Genomic DNA, 25,372 nt, shown 5'->3' on the forward strand with positions numbered 1-25,372 from the left:
AATGGGCAGAGACTGATAGCGAAGAGTCAGAACCAGAAACCTCTTGTAGCTCTAGTGAAGATGAGGAAGAAGTGAAGTGCTTGATGGCTGATGACACAGAAGTTCAATCAAGCAGTCAACAGGTATTTGACTTCAGTTCAACTGATTTCTCAAGAGAAGAACTTATTTCGACTCTTCATGACATGGTTAGTGAATATCAAAAGCTTGCCTTATCATTTGAAAAGGCCAGAGTAGAGCAAACTGATCCCTCTGAAAATAAGACAACAACTGATGTATCAGTTGAGATGTTGAGTCTAAAAAAGGAGATTGCCGAACTCAATACTGAAAGGAGTAAGGATCAATTAATGATTCAAAAGTTAATGCTTGAAAATTCAAAGCAAACTGAGCTCATTCAGGCTTGGAATAAATCATCCGTTGCATTGACTGATATACAGAACTCTCAGAAATCATTTAATGATAAAACTGGCTTAGGGTTCAGTAACCAGGATGAAATACCTTCCAAAGATATTCAACCAAAACTGAATATGGACAAAGGGAAATATATTCACTTTGTCAAATCAGTTATGTTACAAGAACAAGCTGAGCCGAGTGAACTGATTGAACAGCCGACTCATAATATGAGCAAGGGCAAAAGATGTGGTATTGGTTATAGCCCAAGAGTTGTGACTGACTCACGAAGTCAGCCACCAAAATTTTTCAGCAAAAACTATTCAAGTGGCTATTCAAACTACTATAACAGCAAGTCAGTTCAGAAAAGATACTGGCTGAACAATCAGTCGAAAAAGGGCAAATCACATGTTATATCTTCTGCACACCATACATCACACACACAGACCGGGAAAGACAATTTGGAATACAGAAACTGGACGGTCAGTTAGCCTGATCCAAGTTTGGATTCCTGAAGGACTAATCAACTTTGGACCCAAATAGAAAAGGGTACCACAATCTTATCTTGTGTTTGATTGCAGGTAATAGGTACAAGCATTGTATCTATATGGTATTTGGACAGTGGATGTTCACGCCACATGACTGGAGATTCAAATTTATTATCTCAACTGACTAAGTACACTGGACCAAACATCAGTTTTGGAGATAACTCTAAAGGTAAAACTGTGGGTAAGTGTAAGCTTATCCATGGTAACTTCACCATTAATGATGTTTTATTAGTTGAGAATCTCAAGTATAATCTGATCAGTATGAGTCAGTTATGCGATAATGGATTTTCAGTTCAGTTTGACAAACATTCTTGTTCAGTCAAAAACTCAACTGAAGAGATCATCCTAACTGGCAAAAGGTGTGGAAACACTTAAAAAGTCAGTTGGAATGATCAACCTTATGCACCAGTATGTTTTATTGCCTCAAAATCTTCTAAAAACTGGTTGTGGCATAAGAGATTGAACCACCTAAATTTCAAATCTATTGCATATTTGAGTAACCATGATCTTGTCACTGGATTGCCCAAAATGGATTTTATCAAAGACAAAATTTGCTCAGCATGTCAGTTTGGTAAACAAATCAAATCCTCTTTTAAGAACAAGGGTCGTAAATCTTCTTCCCGATGCTTAGAACTGTTACATATGGATCTATTTGGTCCTATACCAGTCATGAGCTTAGGGGAATGAAATACACCTTGTTGGTTGTAGACGATCTTTCAAGATTCACTTGGGTTATATTTCTCAAGTCCAAAGACCAAACTGCTGCTCAACTGATTAAGCTTTTCAAAATATTATTAAATGAAAAATCAGTTGGAATTGATAGAATCAGGTCCGATCGAGGAACTGAATTTATCAATCAAATTCTTTCAAATTATTTAGAGAATACCGGAATCAAGCATGAGCTCTCAGCAGCCAGAACTCCTCAGCAAAATGGTGTAGCTGAAAGGAGAAATCGGACCCTCAAAGAGGCTGCTAGAACAATGCTTGCTGATTCTTCTATCTCTCAAAGGTTTTGGGCAGAGGCAGTGAACACTGCGTGTTATACTCAAAACAGATCCATGATTAATAAGAATAATATGAAAACACCTTATGAGATCTGGCATGGAAGAAAAAGTGTGGTTTCCTACTTCAAAATATTTGGCTGCAGATGTTTTATACTTGTCAATGGTAAAACCCATTTAACAGCTTTTGACGCTAAATCTGCAGAAGGAATATTTCTTGGTTATTCTTTAGTGAGTAAAGCCTATAGAGTCTTCAACAAAAATACTTTGAACGTTGAAGAATCTATTCATGTTGTGTTTGATGAATCTACACTAACCTCTAAGCCAACTGATACAGTTGAGCTAGCTGATAGATTTACAGATATAAGCTTGGGCGATGATGATGATGAAGAAGATATCCATCTTAATCAAAACAACCTACAAACACCTGAACCTGACATATTGGATCAATCAGCTGAATTGGAAGCAAATCTTGACAATCAGTTAGTGGAGCATACAAATGAGAATCAGTTGCCAACTGAATTAGCTCCAACTGAAACTGAAAACATTCAGTTGCCTACTGAGGAAATTACTAATACAGAAGAAACAAATGTTGAACTTAGATGGAAGAAATCACATCCTCCAGAATTAGTGATAGGTAATCCATCTGATCCGGTAAGAACAAGAAATCAAATGCTTAATTTATTTATCCATTCAGCCTTTGTATCTCAACAAGAGCCAAAGAAAACTGATGATGCTCTTGCTGATCCGAACTGGATAAATGCAATGCAAGAAGAGCTAAATCAGTTTATCCATAACAATGTCTGGAACTTAGTTCCAATACCACTCTCAAAAACTGTGATAGTTACAAAGTGGGTGTACAGGAACAAGCTAAACGAAGATGGATCAGTTGTGCGCAATAAAGCAAGGTTGGTAGCACAAGGATATAGGCAGGAAGAAGGAATTGATTACGATGAAACATATGCACCAGTTGCAAGACTGGAGGCAATCAGAATATTCCTAGCCTATGCCTCATTCAAAAATTTCAAAGTCTATCAAATGGACGTAAAGAGTGCATTTCTGAACGGCCAGTTGCAGGAAGAAGTCTACGTTGAACAACCCCCAGGTTTTGTAAATTATCACCTTCCTGATCATGTCTATCATTTGAACAAAGCCTTATACGGTCTTAAACAAGCTCCAAGAGCTTGGTACGAAACCCTTTCAAAATTTCTATGTAACGATCATGGGCCATTAAGCTGAACCAACAAAGGCCTCGGCCCATACCCACGCACCACTAATGGTCATGGGTCGTTAGGATGGTCCAACATGGGCCTCGGCCCATGCACATGAACCGCCACTCACATAATATCCCACTCCTGGAAAGTGGTTTCTTTCTCCTTCCCCAACACTTGAACCTAGGACCTCCAGGATAAGTACCTAGATTCCTAAGTGTTGGTAGCAGTTGAACTAGTAGCTCAACTGGTACCAACACTTAGGAATCTAGGTACTTATCCTGGAGGTCCTAGGTTCAAGTGTTAGGGAAGGCGAAAGAAACCACTTTCCAGGGAGTGGGATATTCTCTGGGTGGTGGTGCATGGGCATGGGCCGAGGCCCATGCTGGACCATCCTAACGACCCATGACCAGTAGTGGTGCGTGGGTATGGGCCGAGGCCTTTGTTGGTTCAGCCTAATGGCCCATGATCGTTACAAAAAAAAGCGCCTTTTTTTTGTAACGATCATGGGCCATTAGGCTGAACCAACAAAGGCCTCGGCCCATACCCACGCACCACTACTGGTCATGGGTCGTTAGGATGGTCCAGCATGGGCCTCGGCCCATGCCCATGCACCGCCACCCATAGAATATCCCACTCCTGGAAAGTGGTTTCTTTCGCCTTCCCCAACACTTGAACCCAGGACCTCCAGGAAGCCATGCATAATTTCTATTATTTAAATTAAATATGAAGTTTAAAATCATGATTATTTATTTTAAAGGTAGATGTTTAGTATTGTCTTTTCAGGATAAATACGCGAGGCCGAACCGGAGTTTGGAGATTTGAGATAAGATTAATAATAAGATTAATAATAAGAAAATTATTCCTAATTTAATTTAAGTCAAAAAATAATTTAAGTTAAAGAAAAAGAATGTCTTTGGGATTTAATGAATTAATTGGAGCTAAGTAATTAAATAAGTTCTCTTAGATTCAATATTTAATTAAAGTTTAAATTAAAATATGTAAGCAAGTGGGGATAAATAAATCTAGGTATAACATATTCAAGAAATTAGACATAACATTGGAATATTTAAAATTGAGGTCATGAATGCCATGCAAGATTCTAAGCAAAATTCTAAACTAAATTAATTGGTTAATGCATTAAAATATATATAATGGGGGTTTAAAATCTTAAACAATTAAAATGCAAAATTTAAACCATAAAATACCATGGAGTTTGGTCAATACAATTCAAAGATGTAGTAAACCATTGAAACCATCCTCAATGACCCTTAAGGTGGATTTAATTCCTCATAGTTAAATCACTAATTAATAGTAATTCAAACTCAGTTTTAATATGTTGGATTATTTTTAAGTTGATGTTTACGTTGGATTATTTTTAAATTGTTGGTTGAAAACAATATTTGCTTCCGCTGTTATTTTAAAGTTAAAATTATTTACATGTTTATTTTATAAATTGGACAAGTTATTTATTCATTTAATTATTCATCTAGAAAAAAAAATTTAACAATTCCGCAAAATTATGAATACGAAATACGGGCTTTAACTCAACTGGTACCAGGATTGCTGCCAAGATCTATATAAGTCCAGGAGGTCTTGGGTTCTAATCCTGGGGAGGTAAAAACTCAAGTGCCTGGGCTGGAGAAGTTCTATGAGTAATGGGTAATGGGATAACCGTGAGGGGACTGAAGCCCAATCAGGAACAGCCCATGTGCATTACAAAAAAAAAAAATTTTAATGCACATGGGTTGTTCCCGATTGGGCTTGAGTCCCCTCACGGTTATCCCAGTACCCATTACTCATAGAACTTCTCCAGCCCAGGCACTGGAGCTTTTGCCTTCCCAGGATTAGAACCCAAGACCTCCTGGACTTATATAGATCTTGGCAGCAATCCTGGTACCCGTTGAGCTACCCGTATTTCGTATTCATAATTTTGCGGAATTATTAAAATTTTTCTAAATAAATAATTATCTTGTATTATTTAATTAAAATAAACATGTAAATAATTTTTAACTTTAAAATAACAGCGGAAGCGAATAATGTTTTCAACCAACAATTTAAAAATAATCCAACGTAAACATCAATTTAAAATAATCCAACGTATTAAAACAGAGTTTGAATGATAAAAAGTGCATAAACTAAATCATGAGGTCCTCGGGTTGACTACTGCTGTCGCGAGATCGCTCACTGGTCTCCGCCCGCGGTCTCGACCTCATCAATACCTAAAACAATCCAGTCTAGTGAGTCTAAAGACTCAACAGGTATATATCGTGAATAACAAGTAAATATATCATAAAATCGCATGTAACGTAAAAATAATGTATCGTAAAGCGCATGGTGAAAATCGTATCGTGAATAATTATAACTACGTCCATATCTGAAAATCGTACGTAAAAGCTTTGCTCCATAGAGCTCTGTCATAGCATATCATAATTTTCTAGTAGAGATAATTTTTCTAAGCAAGTGGCCCATAACATAACGTAAGCGCCTGATCAGACTAAACCACAGTATACTGGGCGGTAGAGATCAATCACAGCCCTTGGACTGGATGTACGTACCCATACATAATCATAAACCGGTCGTAAGTCACCGGGTGGAGAGGTTCTCGGTTGCGCCTAACAACTTCCAAACCCATAAACGTAAGGTGGCCACAAGACATATAGCATATATCTCAAAAATAAACATTTTATATTTTTATGCACGTAATATAATTATAACCTTATTTTTACCGGATGATTTGAATCGTTCCCAGGCTTGCTGCGACTTACTTATAATATTTGATACATGCAATAAATCTTAACTTGACAAAAATTTAACAATAGAACAAAAAAGAGACGATTCGGACCAACAACTTGATTTTTAACCATGGCTTCGCACCAACCCGAACCAACATTAAACCGACGTTTAACCATGATTAAAAATACTCCCAAACATACTGAAAAATATGCATAATAACTGTAAAACACGAAAATAGGTGAAAGGAATCCAAGAACATAAAACACTCTTTCGAGAGTCATTTTGGCACATTTCACCGTAAATTCTCGTACGACCTCTAAACTCGACCAAATCACGAACGGCCAAAAACATGACTATCCTAACCCATTAAGGTACTGTCCAGTCCAAGGTCATGGGCTAAAAGCCAACCAAGAACTCAAACAAGCACCAAAACCGAAGCTCAAAGCTGCTGGAAAAGTGCAGCAGTAGCAGTTTACTTGTTTGTGGTGAAAATCCTGAAATAAACGACTGTGGGCTTGAACCACCGCCCAAGGACTCTTACCAACATCCTAAGGCATGGCTTTGACCATGGCTAAAGGCTAAAATCCAGGCACAAACCGAGCTAACACCTAGGACAATTACAGCTCAAAACCGAGAGAGCCCATTTCTGTATAGTGTGATGTATTGCATTGTTTTGTTGTCTTGTATCGTTCCAATGGCCATTTGAGCGACCATGACTCGATTTAGACATGATGGAGAGTTGTATGAACCATGGCCACAGGCTAGGAGCCAACCACAATTCATCCAACACACAAAAACCAAAATCACACTCACACAGAATCTGAAAAGGGAAAAAACCGAATGACTCTTGCATTGTTGATGTAAAAATATGATGGCTTCTTGAACCAAGCTTGTAAATACCGATTTGGTCACACCCTAGACATGTTAAGGGAGGGTTCTAACCATGGCTACAGTCACTAGGACAGCCAAGGTTCGAACACTCCACTTAAACAACTCAATGGCAGAAACCGTGTCTCATTCTGCACTCAAATAAAAAGTTGTTGTCATTTCTGCATTTGTGTGTGTATGGATGGAAACCAATGACCCAATAACTTCCTAAGACACTCTAAATCACGCCTAGAAGCTGCCCTGTGTGCCTGGACCGAAGCAACCACCTAGATTCATCAAAACAACTCACCCATAAGGCAGAACACCAAGGGCCGAGAAGGCTGTGTTAAATTTTCAGAATGTTTGCTGTCAAATTTCGAATTGCTGCTTATATCATGTATATATTATTTATTTGCTCTTCAATCAAACCATATTAGATTGGGAAAAGTTGTAGAACCCGAAAAAAAAAATAAAAATCCGTATGAACCATGCATAATTGCTACTATTTAAATAAAAAATGAATATGATATATAAATATGAAGTGTTTGCATTCTTTTAATAAATGTTAAGTCATGATTATTTATTTTAAATGTAGAGGTTTAGTTTTATCTTTTCAAGATAAATACGCGAGGTCGGACCGGAGTTTAAAGATTTGAGATAAGATTAATAATAAGACAACTATTCCTAAAATGTTTGCTCCTTGGAGCCCTGTACTGAAATAGCCTGTAATAATTTTCTTGTGAGATTATGGTCTACGCATGTGGTCCCTGAACTGAACTGACCGGTAACTGGCGACCGGGCCTGTAACTGGCGACATGACTTAGTAATGTACGTCTGATCAGACCACTGCCACAGTACTTGGTGAAACAACTGAACTGACCGGTAACTGGCGACCGGGCCTGTAACTGGAGACAGGACTTAGTAATGCTCTCATAACCGGTAACTGACGACGGACCGGTAACTGACGACCGGGTTTAATCATGATAGTAAAGTGACCACAAGCAATATCGCATAAATCTCAAAATGAATATTTTGTGCGTGATATAATTAAATAACATAATTAAATATGAACAATTTCGATCTTCTTGCATTAAAATCATGTACTTGCGATATTTAAAAATATCTATATGGTTTGATTGAAGAGTGAAAGAAGATATAAACATGCCTTGGTTTGTTTTGACAGAAAACAAACGAAATAACGACGCGGCGCGGTGGAGACGGAGTGCTCTTCACTTTCTTACTTTTTCTCTCTTAATCCCTTTAAACCAAGCATGCACCATAATTATTATAATAGCGTAAAAATCGTAAACGTGATGCATGAACATTTAAAAATATCATGATTTGTGCTCAGGGCGTTGCCTTGACCAAAATTTAATCCCAGGTGAAAAATGACTATTTTGCCCCTAGAACCCAAAAATTACCGTTTTACCAAACTCCTTAAAATGTCCCAAAACATATTTAAAATCATTCCTAGATGTAAACTCGAGCTCATTTCATAACTTAACCGAATTGTTTTTAAACTTGGACCGGGGTCCCGATTTTAACCTGAATCAACTCGAAACTTTACCAAAATTTTCCCAAACTTTTACCATACTTAAAACATCTCCTACAGCCCCTAAACCACTCTTTCCAGCCCTCAAAACCCACGACAACAGCCCTCAAAAGCTGCTGGAAAGTTGCTGGAAAAATTCTCAAAGATTTTGGCTTGAACTCTAGTTAGCACCCATGCCATTTTTACGTCCCTATCCCAAAACAAAGTGAACCAGCTCCTAGCCCACCTCTTATAGACCACCCTAGGACTTTACTGGACTGGACCAACCCAAGGAACCAGCCCCATTAATGCTGGAGATCGCGACACCCTGCTATACACCAAAACCCGCCCAATCGAGCCAAGTAGCAAACCCGCGAACCATAGGTCTCCCCGCTAGTTCCAGCTGCGTTCAAGCTATTCCAGACCATGGTTCAGATCCACCCAGGTCCGGACCAAGTCAGGGAACAGCCCTTGCACAGCCGAAGGACCTCGAACCCATCGCTTAACCACATCGCTCCTCCAAAAGCACACCAACCCCGATCGGCCCTCAAGAAATCACACCTAGATCGATCAAGCTTCGACTGTAGCTACTAATCCCCATCCTTCTCGACAACAACAGCTCTACACTGTCCCCATACAGCAGCCCCCTTTTCACGAAATTTCAGAGAATCATGAGCACAACGGAGTAAATGAAATAAGCACATAAAAATCGTGAATCTTCAATCCTCATGGCTAGATCGAAACTTTTAATGCAATAATACATTCATTAGTATATAAAACATGTATGATGCATAAAAAATGATACAAAAGCGTGCCTTTGATGTGTGAAGCGCAAGAACAAGCCAAAACCGGTAGGGCCTCTAGTTGAAAATAATGACACCGATGGGTCCTCTAGTTGAATGATGAAACCGATGGAAATAATGGATTCTCAGAGGGTGTCGGCTGGTTGGGGAAGTAAGAGACTAGGTTTTAGGTTAATTGAGTTTAGGTGATTAATTATATAGATAAAATATTAGTTAATGGGTCTAAATTGTTTAATTAAAGATAAAAAAGATAATTAAGCCCTATAAACTCAAAAGTAGGCTCATTAAGCCCAAACTCACTCCCGAAAAATATTTCGTGTTGAAACGATTTTGAAAATAATAGCCGAACCATTAAAAAGTCTCCCGATTCGATAAAATTTTAGTACCGTTAAAAATAAAGTCATGCGAGAAAAAATACCCAAATAAAATCCCATTTTGAGAAATACCCTTAAAAATACCTTAACTTAATTTATAAAAATAAATCGTATAATAAAATAATTTTTTTGAAAATTCTCCGGTCTCCGATCCTCGTTTGAACGTGAAATGCATCTAGAAATTCTAATGCATGAATTTCATGAATTAAATCCTATCATGCATGAATTATGCCTAAAATGCATAAAATTAATTAACATAAATTAATGAAATAAACATGCATTTAATGCTTTAAAAACAATTAAATAAAATACCAAAGAAGTTTAATAACTTACATGCATGCCAACTTTTTAAAATATATTTACTAACATGCTAAATTACCACTTCTTAAATAAGTCTTTATTAACTTATCTCAATACTCCATCTCCAGTCCGGCTTCACTTATTTAACTGAAAAGATAACAATTAAACTACTGTTTAAAATAAATAAATTTAAAGAAAAGAATTTAAATACTCATGCAATAAAAATCATTTTAATTTAAATACTAGTCTGATTTACGGGTTCTACAACCCTTCCCCCCTTAAAAGAAATTTCGTCCTCGAAATTCGCTTATCCTTGATAAACAAAAAGTTTAGACACTTAATTCTAGAATCTTAATAATCAACGCTTCCGATGCGCTACTCTGATAAGATAAATATTAAGCTGTCCTTACGTTTCCTCAATCCTAAATAAATTTGTCTACCAAAAGTCCTCGTTTGTGAATCGCAACTTAAAACAACTTATGGTGACTTAGTTCTATCCGGATCAGGCCTCGAATTCTGACTTTTCTCAAAATTCTCAATATTAAAAAAAAATGGCACTCCGAATTTTATTGCGTCTTACTTTTCTTACACTGTACCCGTAATGTTCATTGATCTCTTACATTTGTATTTATGCAGTTCACGCTAAGAAACCTTAGCATCAGAATTTACTGATCGATTCTTATACTCGATAATATACTTAACTGTTAAATCTTATCTCAACCTCATAATAATATTATGCTAAGATTCTTGAATCGAATCTTTATCTTACAGCACCAAACTCACATAACTTAATTATTTACGAGTACCTCCCGAATGTAAAATTGTTGCACATTCTTAAACCTCGAGTAACGTTAATTCATAAAACCCAATTATACAATATCGCTTTTCTACCTTAATAATAAAATCCTTCTAGCATGAATTACATGCTTAAACTATTATCTTCCCAATTACATTAAAGTTGAGACCTAAGACCCTTGGACCTTTCTCCTTGAAATAAATGTCTCATTCTTACGTATCCTTAATGCTTAATTAGTACTAGCGTATAAAACTTACTAAATCATCCCACATTAATGTTGGACTAACTCTAATAAATCAACTTCACTTATAACCCATAAAATTATAGAATCCCCATATCAAGCTTTTAGATTTCTTACTTGATAAAAATCTTCATATTCATCCATTGATAACTTATATTGAACACAACAAATTCCCTTTTGTTTTTATTTCACCCAAAATTTCCGTATGAACAAATATCCCATAAATTTAAAATTCAAACTTACCTAATCCAAATAGCTTTGAATAAAATATTCCCAATACACATATCCGTTTAGTCCCAAGTTTGTTAATGACTTCCAACATTTCTCAAGACCAGGTGTCTACTTCACCTCTTGCGTTGGTCTATCGATTAAACTAACCCTCATTGTACCCAACTTTCAAAAATTTTAAATTCTCACAAGGTATAATCTTAACTGTTAAGATCATGACTAAAACTTGTAACAAATCAAACTTATGTTCCCAAAAATTTACTAACTCAATGTTTATCCTTATAACTTAACTAACCGATCAAATTTAACTTAAATCGTCATCACTTTAAATTCTTAATTTGTCACAACATTATTTCACTAACGCTTAAATTTTGACGCCTAAGATTGATTCATCCTACAATGTCCTTGGTTACCATTCATTATAATATTATAACCCAAATATCTAAATATTCTATATTTCTTTCGAGCCTAAATAAGCGAAAATTCCTATCATTTAAACCGTTCAATTCTCACTTACTACTAAATAAGTTCTCAAGTTTCTTAAAATTGTAAAATTAAATCTTACTTTCCTCGAATATCGTCAAATTTTTTTTTTCTAAATCTCGAAAATTGCACAATTACCCATGAGTCCTCAGTATTCCCAATTTCATTTTATAGATTTCCCGCATCATAAGGTTCAATATCCTTAAGTTTATTAAACCCAAAATTAATTCCCATAACATGTCATACATTTCTATAAATACTTAAAATCCCAAGTGTTTCTCAAAAGCTCGCAATTACATCCTTAAAATTTTGAAACTTGCAATCTGGCCTTTACAGTTCTCCAAATTTACATTTTGGCCCTACAACTCTTCAAATTTTGCATCATTGTCCCCATAAAATTTTCCATCTTTACCTCATTAAACTTTTAAATTCTCGCACTCAAAATTAAATCCCAAAATTTGGTAAATTCAAAAATAGTCTCTTAGAATTTTGTTTTGCACCTAGGTCCTCAAATTATGGGTTATTACAATTGGATCCTTAAAATTCTTACTTTATGCAATTCAATCCTTAAATCCAACTAGGTAGAGCATGCATCCAAAATAATTTCTACAATTTATACTTCCCAAGAATCGTCGTAGTCTTCGAATCATTAATCCTTACATGGAATCCTCAAAATTTAATTCAACTAGCAACCATGAACCATCATTAATTTCTTGCAAATTCTACAAGTCCCGAAAACATTCATAATTTTTAAGTTGAACTTATGGCCCATAAGTACAACATCAGTACTATAACCCAAAATTTAATATAGTCAAATAATTTACGACCTCTCCTAATCCCCAATAGCAAAATTCTTATTTATGTCCGGTGGGGGTGGAGGTGCATTTCCCTCCTGCCTCTGATGCTCACCTTCCTCATGACGGCGCTCATCATCCCTCGCGCGCTCAACAAGGCGTTTAGGAGGCATACTGTTCCATACATAACCCATACGTAACCAACATGCATAATTCCATAATATTTAAATTTAAATACTGAACAATAAAAATCTGGACGTAAAATATTTCATGAAAACATACTGTCAAATAATTCATGCTTTAAATAAAATGAGTAAATGTAAAACTTACAGACCGAAGGCGTGATTTCGTGAGCTTCTCGAGGTCAGTAGTAGTACAACCCTATACAGAATCATTGCTCTGATACCAGCTATGACGGCCCAAAAATCCGTGTTTGAAATTTGCGGAAAATTTAAAATTTTTCTTTTTAAATAATTAAAATTGCCTCATTCATAACTGAACTGATAAATAAAATTTGATGTTCAAAGTGGCAGCGGAAGAAAATTAACATTTTCGAAATGACAGTAAAAAGTTTTCCCGACAATAATTAAAATGTTTGCGCAATCGAATAATAAAATGCTGCACTGAGGTCCTCGGGTCCTACTACTGTCGACTCGAGCTAGCTCACTGGTCCCCGCCCTCGGCCCCGACATCATCAGCACCTACAACAATCAAGTCTACTGAGCCAAAAGACTCAACATGCATATATCGTAAATAGCAAGTAAATAAATAAATAATAAGCTTGCATGCAAATGAAAATATCATGTCATGAGGCATATCGAAAAAATGTCGTGTCATGATTATAATACGTGCATAACTGAACTGAAAATCATAGTGAAAATGTTTGCTCCTTGGAGCCCTGTACTGAAATAGTCTGTAATAATTTTCTGGTGAGATTATGGTCTACGCATGTGGTCCCTGAACTGAACTGACCGGTAACTGGCGACCGGGCCTGTAACTGGCGACAGGACTTAGTAATGTACGTCTGATCAGACCACTGCCACAGTACTGGGTGAAACAACTGAACTGACCGGTAACTGGCGACAGGACTTAGTAATGCTCTCATAACCGGTAACTGACGACCGGACCGGTAACTGGCGACCGGGTTTAATCATGATAGTAAAGTGACCACAAGCAATATCGCATAAATCTCAAAATGAATATTTTGCGCGTGATAAAATTAAATAACATAATTAAATATGAACAATTTCGATCTTCTTGCATTAAAATCATGTACTTGCGATATTTAAAAATATCTATATGGCTTGATTGAAGAGTGAAAGAAGATATAAACATGCCTTGGTTTGTTTTGACAGAAAAAAACGAAATAACGACGAGGCGCGGCGGAGACGGAGTGCTCTTCACTTTCTTACTTTTTCTCTCTTAATCCCTTTAAACCAAGCATGCAACATAATTATTATAATAGCGTAAAAATCGTAAACGTGATGCATGAACAATTAAAAATATCATGATTTGTGCTCAGGGCGTTGCCTTGACCAAAATTTCATCCCGGGTGAAAAATGACTATTTTGCCCCTAGAACCCAAAAATTATCGTTTTACCCCTGGACCTCTAAAATTGACCCGAAGCTTACCAAACTCCTTAAAATGTCCCAAAACATATTTAAAATCATTCCTAGATGTAAACTCGAGCTCATTTCATAACTTAACTGAATTGTTTTTAAACTTGGACCGGGGTCCCGATTTTAACCTGAATCAACTCGAAACTTAACCAAAATTTTCCCAAACTTTTACCATACTTAAAACATCTCCTACAGCCCCTAAACCACTCTTTCCAGCCCTCAAAACCCACGACAACAGCCCTCAAAAGCTGCTGGAAAGTTGCTGGAAAAATACTCAAAGATTTTGGCTTGAACTCTAGTTAGCACCCATGCCATTTTTACGTCCCTATCCCAAAACAAAGTGAACCAGCTCCTAGCCCACCTCTTATAGACCACCCTAGGACCCTACTGGACTGGACCAACCCAAGGAACAAGCCCCATGCATGCTGGAGATCGCGACACCCTGCTATACACCAAAACCCGCCCAATCGAGCCAAGTAGCAAACCCACGAACCATAGGTCTCCCCGCTAGTTCCAGCTGCGTTCAAGCTATTCCAGACCATGGTTCAGATCCACCCAGGCCCGGACCAAGTCAGGGAACAGCCCTTGCACAGCCGAAGGACCTCGAACCCATCGCTTAACCACATCGCTCCTCCAAAAGCACACCAACCCCGATCGGCCCTCAAGAAATCACACCTAGATCGATCAAGCTTCGACTCCAGCTACTAATCCCCATCCTTCTCGACAACAACAGCCACCTCTAGATTCTCGGTGCTGGTGGATCGAGGGGTCAGGCCGCGACGAGGACGTCGCGTTCTGAAGGAGGGGTGATTGTGATACCCTTGTCCCACATCTGAAAAATTAAAAATTTAAAATGAATTTATAATGGCTTACAATGGACTTCTATAGCAACTTGGGTTAATCATTTTCGTAAAGCGAGGACGGATACGAAGTAGTTGCTATAGGGGCTCATTGTGCAGTCACGCAGCCGCGGGCTCGGGCCACTGTAACGCCCAGATTCGACGACTGTCCTCACTGTGTCAAGACGGGTCTTTCCAGCGTGCTTAAGTCCTCACTCACACGCATCCTAGGAAACTTCCCAGGAGGTCACCCATCCCAAAATTGCCCCAAGCCAAGCACGCTTAACTTTTGAGTTCTTATGTGATGAGCTACCGAAAAGAAGATGCACCTTCTTTTCGGTAGCTCATCACATAAGAACTCCAAAGTTAAGCGTGCTTTACTTGGGGCAATTTTGGGATGGGTGACCTCCTGGAAAATTTTCCAGGGTGCGTGTGAGTGAGGACATAAGCACGCTGGAAAGACCTGTCTTGATACAGTGAGGACAGTCATCGAATCTGGGGCGTTACAAGTGGTATCAGAGCCGACCTCTCTTAGTACGCTGTGGTTCGGGGACGAACCAAGCGGAAACTGGTGGGCATGTGAGGCCCGGGGCCGAAAAGGGCGGGGGGTGATCGCCGGTGCCATCAGTTGCACGGACAATGAGCGGCTCCTGGCAGGCTTCTAGGTGGAGGGAACATGAATGAACCGACCCACACAGGAATGAGAAGGATTCCGAGACTGTTCAATGTAATGGACTGTACAGTTGAAGAGGGCTTCAAAGATTTGATTTGTGCTACTCATATCACGAAGGTGCATCTTCTTTTCGGTAGCTCATCACATAAGAACTCCAAAGTTAAGCGTGCTTTACTTGGGGAAATTTTGGGATGGGTGACCTCCTGGGAAATTTCTCAGGGTGCGTGTCAGTGAGGACATAAGCACGCTGGAAAGACCTGTCTTGATACAGTGAGGACAGTCATCGAATCTGGGGCGTTACATTCTAACTGATCATGACTTTTCTGTTGGATCAGTTGATAAGACATTGTTCAAATTCTCCAAGAATGATCATATCTTACTTGTTCAAATTTATGTTGATGATATTATTTTTGGGTCAACTAACCCCAAATTATGCGAGAAGTTTTCCAAGTTAATGCAGGAGAAATTCGAGATGAGCATGATGGGTGAACTAACATTCTTCCTTGGTCTACAAGTGAAACAACTGGATTCAGGAACTTTTATCAGTCAAACCAAATACACAAAGGAATTGCTGAAGAAATTTGGCATGGAATCATGTTCAGGTGCCAGCACCCCTATGAGCTCATCAGCTAAATTAGACACTGATCAAGGGGGAATATCAGTTGAAACGACGCTTTACAGAGGTTTAATAGGTTCATTATTGTACCTAACTGCTAGTCGTCCTGATATTTTGTTTGCCGTATGTATGTGTGCAAGATTTCAAGTTAATCCTAAACAATCACATTTTTCTGCTGCCAAACGTATCTTGAAATATCTTAAAGGCACACAAAATGTTGGTTTATGGTACTCTAAAGATTCATCTTTCAATTTAGTTGGCTATTCAGATGCAGACTATGCAGGATGTAAGCTTGATCGAAAAAGCACAAGTGGATCATGTCAGTTTCTAGGAGACATACTGATCTCTTGGTTCAGTAAGAAGCAAACATCCATAGCAACTTCCACAACTGAAGCAGAATATCTTGCTGCTGGAAGCTGCTGTGCCCAACTGCTCTGGATTCAACAACAACTGAAAGATTATGGTGTTGAAGCAAAGGAATCGCCAATTTCTGTGACAACACGAGTACAATTGCTATTACGTATAATCCAGTTCTTCACTCCAGGACTAAGCACATAGATGTTAGACATCACTTCATCAGAGATCATGCTTTAAAGAAGAATATCAGATTGGAATACGTATCAACAGAACAGCAAGCAGCTGACATCTTCACCAAACCTCTGGATGAGACTAAGTTTTCTCATTTTCGCAATATACTTGGATTAATTGATTTGTCCTAATTAATTATTATTGCTCGTAATTCATATGTCAGCTTTACTGCTTTCTTACTGATTACTTAAATGATTTGCTTATGCATATGAGTTTTTAACTGATGTCAGTTAGCATTTCAATAGTTCTTGTGTTTGTATCTCATACAGATCATTGCTAGCAGGAACAAAGGAAAACGACGATAAATCAAAATAAACATGTTATTAATTGGAGCGGGTTACATTTTCATATTTTTCCTCCACATCAGCTATCCACATACTCAACCATGCAGCTAGTGCTGAAGAGGAGGTTTTGCAGAAACTGTGGGAGGAAGCTATGCGGTGGAGGGTCTCCAGCTCCTTCCGAAGAAAGAGCTGATAGAGATGACCATCCTTGAAGACGTCCACACCTGCAGAAACATTTAAGTGCTCCCGCACTTCTCTTAGTTGGACCATCCGTTTGAAGGTTGTGACCCGTCCAGAGTAGTACATGAACTCCAACTCCTGCAACTCCTCCCAGTAGGGAAGGCTTGAGTAAAAGACTTCGTCCTCTATGGCATTCTTTCTGGCCTGCAGCGAAAACGGAGAGACGCTTGAGCTTCCAGCACCGGCCATTCTTCTTCTCTATGAAATTATTTGCTGAGATAGCTGTGACTAACCATCTTACTCTCATTTATAGGCCAAGACGAGGGAAATGAAAGGACACTTCTTTAAGTGACGATTACTCTGCCAAGCACCAGGCTTTCCTTTAATCATTTCTGTCTATTGCCGTCATTTTTCTTAAATGCATTTATTAAGGGGGAATAATGGTCTAAGAGGTTAAATGAGAAGACAATTGTTAGTGAATTCTCAACTGAAAGGACTCAGTTTTACTAACTGATCGTTCAGTTGAATATTCCACTAATCTTCTCATATAAGTTGACTAATTAAATCTATTATATTCCAAATCAATGACGTGACTGTCTGCTAAACTCATGATGAATTTCAGTCTATGACGTGGACTCATTTTTAACCGCTCAAATTGTACACACGCTTATAGCACACGTACACACACTATTTTTTCAAAATTTCTACGGACTAACACGTGTCCAAAATTTGAATGGTCACGTACATATGTACCATTACCCGCCTCACTTCAGTTTCACCTTACATTTATCAACAAACGTTTGAGAGCAAGAACTATTTCATCCTTCGAATTTTCTTTCAGGAACTCACTCAGTTATCAATGGCAACCCAAATTCCCGCTTTTATGCTGAACGCTATGGCCATCAATTTTGGATCCATCTTATCCTTCGGCGATGCTGAAGTCAAGAAGGTATTTCAGAAACTTGAATCTGCTGCACTGAGAACATTTTTGGGCCAATCTTCACATGATATTTATCCCAAAGAACTTCAGGATTTCTACTCCACTGGGTTGATTGATTCTGAGGGTAACATTATCTATACTGTCAATGGTCAGTCGCTGACCATCTCTGAAGACTCTCTTGGGGAATTATTTTCTTTACCCTCTGGTGGTTTGGCACAACTTTCGGATGTTAAGGCATCTTATATTGAAGAAATGCAAACCCTTCTATCTGCTGATGGACGGAAGATTAAGGTTTCCGATCCTAAGAAGGAACTTAAGCATGAAATTCAGTTGCTTGCTGATGTAGTTGCGAAAGGGCTTTTGGCAAAAGCTGGATCATTTCCTGTTCTCACCTTGGAAAAATTTCAAGTCATTTCTGCTATTATGGCTGACCGCAAGCTTAACTGGAAGCACCTTAACTTTATCATTCTGAAGAATATGTTTCTGTCCTCAAAACAGTCCAAAGGATTTGCTGTTCAAATCAGTTATCTGTTGAAATTAAAGGGATTTGTGGCTGATGATTCTGAAAGATCATCGAAATTTAAGGTGTTCAATGCAAAGAATACGATGCCACCCAAAACCAAAATGGATATAACTCCTGGTCAGTTTGTACAAATCAAACAGGAGATTGGGACTCAGTTAGCAGCTCCTAAATCAGTTAAGAAGGCCAAAACGTTGGCTCAACTGAAGGTTGCCAAAAGAAAATCAGTGTTGAGTGCCTCTGAGTCAGAGAAGACTCCATCTCCCCAGATTGTGAAGAAACCAAGAACTCAAAGGGTTAAAACAACTTCTGAGGTATCCATTCCCATTGATGCAATGATTTCTTCAACTGATCAGCAACCTATAGAAGCAGTTCCTCTGCAGATAATTCCACAAGAAGCTTCAATTGGTACCAAAAAGGAATCAGTTAGGATCAAAGCTCCTCTGATTCAGATCTCTCGTCCTACTGTTGTGGCACCTGCTAGACCTAAAGGCATAAAATTTGTAGAGCAGGTTGAATCTACTCGAACAGGATTGGAAATTCCTCACCTTATGAGTACTGATAAAGGGAAAGGGAAGTTGATTGAAGAGTCCAGACCCACCAACCCAATTCAGACTCATATTGACCTTGTATGGGCAAATGTTAACAGTTTTGCTGCTTCAAAAATTAAGTCCTATGAATCTTGGACAGCCTACCGCACTGAAGTTTTCGCCAAGCAATTGAAGAAGAAGTCCGAACTGAGCAAATTCATCAAGCTGGAGGCCTTTGTGCTCAGGACAGTCAAAGCTGCCTCGATTGCTCAAGCTATGGAGAGGAAAAGTTATCTATTTGATCAGAAAAGAGCGAAGAAGTTGGCTCAAATTGTTGCCAAGCTAAAGACCAACTACTTACCTACAAGTCCTACTGCCTACTCTGATCAAGCTGTAATCACTCAGCTCGACACTGATCTCATAGGATTGCTATCTCAAATCAAGTTCTGGGAAGTGAATCAAGAACTGGTTCTCCATTAAGGAGATTCAGATGATGGCGACGAGGAAATATTGGAGGAAGCACCCTCTCACAAAACAGAACCATCATCAGCTTTAGTTCTTGTTCCCACTGAAGAGCCAGCTCATGATAAACCTCTTTCACCTCCTGTTGAACAACAAATGTATACTGAAGCTGAGCTTTCCTTCGCACATATTGATGAAGTTATTCAAGCTGTTGTGGAAGAATCCCAGATTAGTGCACCCATTTCTGACAAAGTTGATCACTCTGCTGATCAAATCAATCCAGAAGCCATTCTCTCTACAGTAGAACTTGTTCAGCCAGAACCATCTACTGATCAGGTTATCTCAACTGATGTGCCAGCTGATTCTTCGATCCCTTCAACTGATGTGCAAGTTGATTCATTGATCACCGTTTAGAGGCACCAGTTTCAGTTACGTCACCATCTGCTGAACCAAATCCTCCTTCACCACCTCGGGATCAAGGAGAAATTACTACTGCTGATACTTCAGTTTGAGATGCTGCTGAAACAATCTCAACTGATCAAGCCTTGATAATTTCTGAACACACTACAAGTGAACCAAGCACTTCTCAACAATCTCATCCATCTTCATCATATTTTGATCTCATTTTTGAAGAAGTTCAACATATGCAAGACAGTATGAGTCAAATGATTACTGCCATCTCCAAGATTCAAAACCCTCAATTATCGCATACTCTGAAGTTGGACGATAATCAGGAATCGTTAAAAACTCTGAAGGATATAAAATCTGCTGTTACCGCTCTTTCGTTCGCCGTCAACGATATTCAGAAAAATAGAGGAAATGTTTCAAGCCTGACTGCCACTCAAAACTCTATAAACCGTCGGGTCGATAGTATGGAGTCACTTATGTCCAGAAAAGTCGAATTGCTACAAATCTCTATGATTACTGCTATCGACAACATTTTAACATCTGTCAAGCTCCTTTCTAATGAAGTTGGGAAGCTATCTCTCAAGATGGAGCGGTTTGACAAAAAAGGGGAAGAGATCAAGGAGATCTTAGAACAGCAAAAGAAACAATAGGAGCAGTATCTATTGTATTTATTTTGAAGAAATGTGTATTCAGTTGATTCAGTTAACCGACATGTTATTTTATCTACTTTGAATTCAGTCAAGTATCTTTCACTATAGCTTTGTCAAACACCATAAAGGGGGAAATTGTTGGAAACGAAATTCCGGCGTTTGACAAAAGATTGACCAACTGATTCTAGCAACTGAATTGGACTAACTGATTGACGAAACTGAACACGTCATCAGTCAACTGATCGCTTCAACTAAAGTCTATTTCATCGTCAACTGATCTTTACCAGCTGATCTCTCAGCTGTACACGTCATCGGTTGAAAGCGACAACCGACAAATAGTACAGCCATCTGCAACTGGTAGTGGCTCGCCGCATTTCAGAAATGAACAGTGTACTATTGTCAGGATATATCGACGTGGCAATCAACGGTTAGAATATTCAAATATCTTTAATGTTACCGTTGAGAGGGAAGCATATAAATAGTCGAAGGCAGCAGCTGAAGACACATCGCATTCTCAGTTATCTTACTTGTTGTTACGCTGCAAAAATATCCGCCCACATTCAGAAATCAAGCTCATGCTTACAAGTTTTATCAGTAGTATTCTAGACTACGCTCTTGAGCTTTCATAGCACTTTGTAATCGATTGATAGAATTTCTAAGTTGTGCTAAGATCAGTTACGATCTGTAAAAGTGTTGTATACTAAGAGTTTCAGTATTGGCAAAGTGATAAGTCCAAACTGAAGTGGGTCAGTACACTGATTTGTATTTGATCAAAGTCTTTTAGTGAAAATCCTATCTGCATGATAGAAGGGGTGACGTAGGAGTTATTCAAGTCTCCGAACATCCAGAAACAAATTGTGTTGTTATTACTCTCAGTTATCATTTTCAGTTAGATACTCTATCTTTCAGTCAGTTAGTTTTCCGTTTAACTGATTGTTGTTGACCGAAAAGATATTTTAGATTTAGTTTGTAATACAACTGAAATCAGTTTGTCGAAAAATTAATTTAATCGTGCAGTGTTTATTCAACCCCCCTTCTAAACACTCTTCACCCGATTCACCGATCCTATCACCTACTGTCTCTGTACTTGTACATTCATCTGCTCGCGCATATGCGTGCTTCATCTCGCATATATGCGCGAGGTCTTCTGCCTCGGCATTGGCTGCTCGCCCATATGCGCGCCTCAACTCCGAGCATATGCGCGAGGTGTTCTGCCCTCACACATACCACATGCTTTTTCCAATGTCTTTTCGGTCTGTTCCTTCCATAATCACGTCAATTCATCAATTTAATAATTTCGGATTAACTGATATAATCTGGGGCATTAAAAATTCTTTTCAGTCTTCTTGATCATTTAGTTCAATCTTTATACGCTGGGTTTGTAAAACTTCCGAAATTAGGTTTCCAGCAGACTATCTCTCGGATATAAATTTTTGCTTACTGCATCATAGAAAATGTCGTCTTTACTGGCAAGAAGTACACCAAATTTCTAAGAGGATTAACAATTACCCAAATGGAGTTATATCCTCTGACTGATCTCGGCAATCCGACTACGAAATCCATTGTAATGTTATCACATTTCCACTCAAGGATAGGAAGGGGTTTGAGCATCTCTGCTGGTCTCTGATGCTCTTGCCTTCACCTGCTGACAAGTTAGACATTTAGATACAAAATTTCTAATATCTCGTTTCATTCCTAGCCACCAATAAAGCATCTGCGGATTTTTATACATCTTGGTACCCCCAAGATGAATGGAACACGGTGTTGTATGTGCTTCTGCCAATATATCTCCTCTAATAAAATCATTTCTTGGTACCCCAATTCTCCTTCTATACGTCACAATCTCGTCACTCACTACATAAAGCTTACGGCCCTTAGAATCATCTCTCGATCTCCATTTTTACAATTTCTCATCAGATTACTGTCTTCCACTACAGTTATGGTATATCAAGGTGGACTGCACTGTCAAGGTGGATAATCTAGGAGCTCTGCCCCTTGGATAAACCTCGAGATCGAATTTCTGCATCTCTAGCTGCAGAGGTCTCTGTACCAATAGTTTTGATACAACTCCTACTTTCCTACTCAAGGCATCAGCGAATACATTGGATTTTCCCGAATGATAGCTGCTATCACAATCATAGTCTTTCACCAACTCTAGTCACCATCTCTGTTGCATGTTCAATTCATTTTGAGTGAAGAAATATTTGAGACTCTTATGGTCAATAAATATCTGGCACTTCTCACCATACAAGTAGTGTCTCCATATTTTCAAATCAAAGACCATGACAGCTAACTCCAGATCAGGAGTCGGATAATTCTTTTCATGCACCTTCAACTATCTAGAGGCATACGCGATGACTCGGCCATGCTACATCAATACGACGCCTAATCCGAGCTTAAAAGAATCTGTGTACAACACAAAGTTGTCTTGCCCTGATGGCGTGGCTAATACTGGTGATATTATAAGAGCTTGCTTCAATGTATTGAAGCTCTTCTTGCAGTCAGCACTCCATACAAACTTGGCATTATTCTTTGTCGACAAGGTGAGTGGCACTGTAATAGAAGAAAATCCCTGAATGAATTTTCTGTAGTAACCAGATAAGCCCAAGAAACTGCGAATATCAGATGCGTTCATTGGCTCAACCCATTCTTTCACTGTTTCCACTTTGGACGGGTCAACCTCAATGTCACTGCTAGGGATAACGTGTCCCAAAAATGCAACTTTCTCCAAAAAAAACTCACACTTGCTGAAATTTGCAAACAACATACAATTCTACCATACTTGCAATGTAGTACGAAGATGTTGGCTATGCTCTTCTTGGTTCTTCGAATAAATGAGAATGTCATCTATGAATACAATGACAAGCTGATCCAAGTAAGGCTGAAATATGTGATTCATGAGATCCGCGAAGATCGTTGGAGCATTTGTCAATCCAAAAGCATCAATAGGACTGGTAATTCCCATACGAGTCCCGAAGGTTGTCTTGTCCACATCTGCACACCCTCAGCTGATGATACCCGGAGAGAAGATATATCTTGGAAAACACATAAGCTCCTTGCAATTGATCGAATAAGTCCTCGATCCTTGGTAGTCGGTGCAAAGTCACATGCTTCCATCCTTCTTCTTCACGAAGAGTACTGATGCGCCCCAAGAGGAACAACTAGGGTGTATGAATCCCTTATCCAGTAGCTTCTGTATTTGCTGTTTGAGATCTTTCATCTCTGCAGGCGCTCTGGGAACCCAGACGCTAACTCATCTTCTAAATCATATTTTGGATTAAATGGATCAATTAAATACACTGGGTCCAAATTATTTTTTTAAAAGGAATTGAACACTTATAATCATGTGTACAAATTACTATAAAAAATTATCCATCATCTTATATAAACATCAAGATCAAAAGTACAAGTCTTGTACAAAATACATTCATATCAAACTAGGGTTCAACAACTATACATCATGTGTTGAAAGCCAATTCTACTTCTAGGTACAGCTCCACTCTAATCTTGATCTCTCATCCTCTTCTTGACCCTGATGTTGTCCCACCTATTGTCATGCACACATACAAACACAACAACAGTCGGATAACTCCAGTGAGAAATATATTCCCAGTATAAACAACGTATACATGCATTTCATATATAAAAGCATATACAAAAGCATAGAACAGTTATCAATAACATGTATCATAATCTGAAAACATGGATCGATATAAAATTGTAAATCAAACTCCTAAACTCTTAATCTTTACTCGACTCTTATATAGGGATCCTGGTTGCCGGACTTCGGTGCATTATATCAAATCTCTATAATAGGAGTCGATCTACTTCTAAGCACATCGATATAAACCAAACATCCATTGTCTTGGAACCTCTGCCAAAGACTCTTTCTCGATATCTATATTTTGTTCTCTGCTTTTCTATAAATCAATAGAATAAGTATACACATTCAAGGAATACAAAGGTATTTAAACAATAACAAGTATGTGGTTTTGGGAAATTCAAATTATCTCTTACTCGAGTCATATCTTCCGGTTAACATTGATTTATACGTTCTTTTCTCGGGGTTTGGCTCTGTTATGTCTTTGAAATCTTCAATACCAATCTGGAATGACATTTCGGAAGCAGAACATCAATATACAACTCAAATCAATACTGGATATGATCAGAACTAAATCTAATTCTGTTTCGACGGCATAACATCGGAATCTCGATATATCCCGGCAACTCAACATCAAAAGATACAAATCATATCTCATAATCGATAACAAACACAATATGATATTCTCAAAATCTGTATAATCTCAATCAAATCAATCTGAAAATGATTACAGTTTCATACGGTATCCGTTTTTCGATCCGATTTCGATTATATTCTTATCAGAATCTCAAGAACACCATATGTTAATCTTATCATGATTTCTCAAACATCAAGTTTTTGAATCATACCGAAACATAATAAAACTTACATCTTGTCGAAGCTTTTGACGAGAGAAGCACGATACCAAACTCGGATTGAAAATCAGACGGTCGGATCATGTAACATCAAGTTTCTAAAATGTAAAATTTGATAATTCTCCAGAGGATCTCGTTTCTTCCTTCTTGCAAAGGTTCTGAATGGAATAAAAGAAGATTAAAACTTAAATGCATGGCAAGGCCAAGTGGCTTAATTTTCATACTGCACGTCTCGCGCATATGTGTGTCCCACGCCGGCGCATATGCGCGAGACTCTCTGTCGCGACACTTCTACATTTCACCATCT

The sequence above is a fragment of the Primulina eburnea genome, chromosome 1 (genome assembly GCF_022965805.1).
Source record: "Primulina eburnea isolate SZY01 chromosome 1, ASM2296580v1, whole genome shotgun sequence".
NCBI lineage: Eukaryota > Viridiplantae > Streptophyta > Magnoliopsida > Lamiales > Gesneriaceae > Primulina > Primulina eburnea.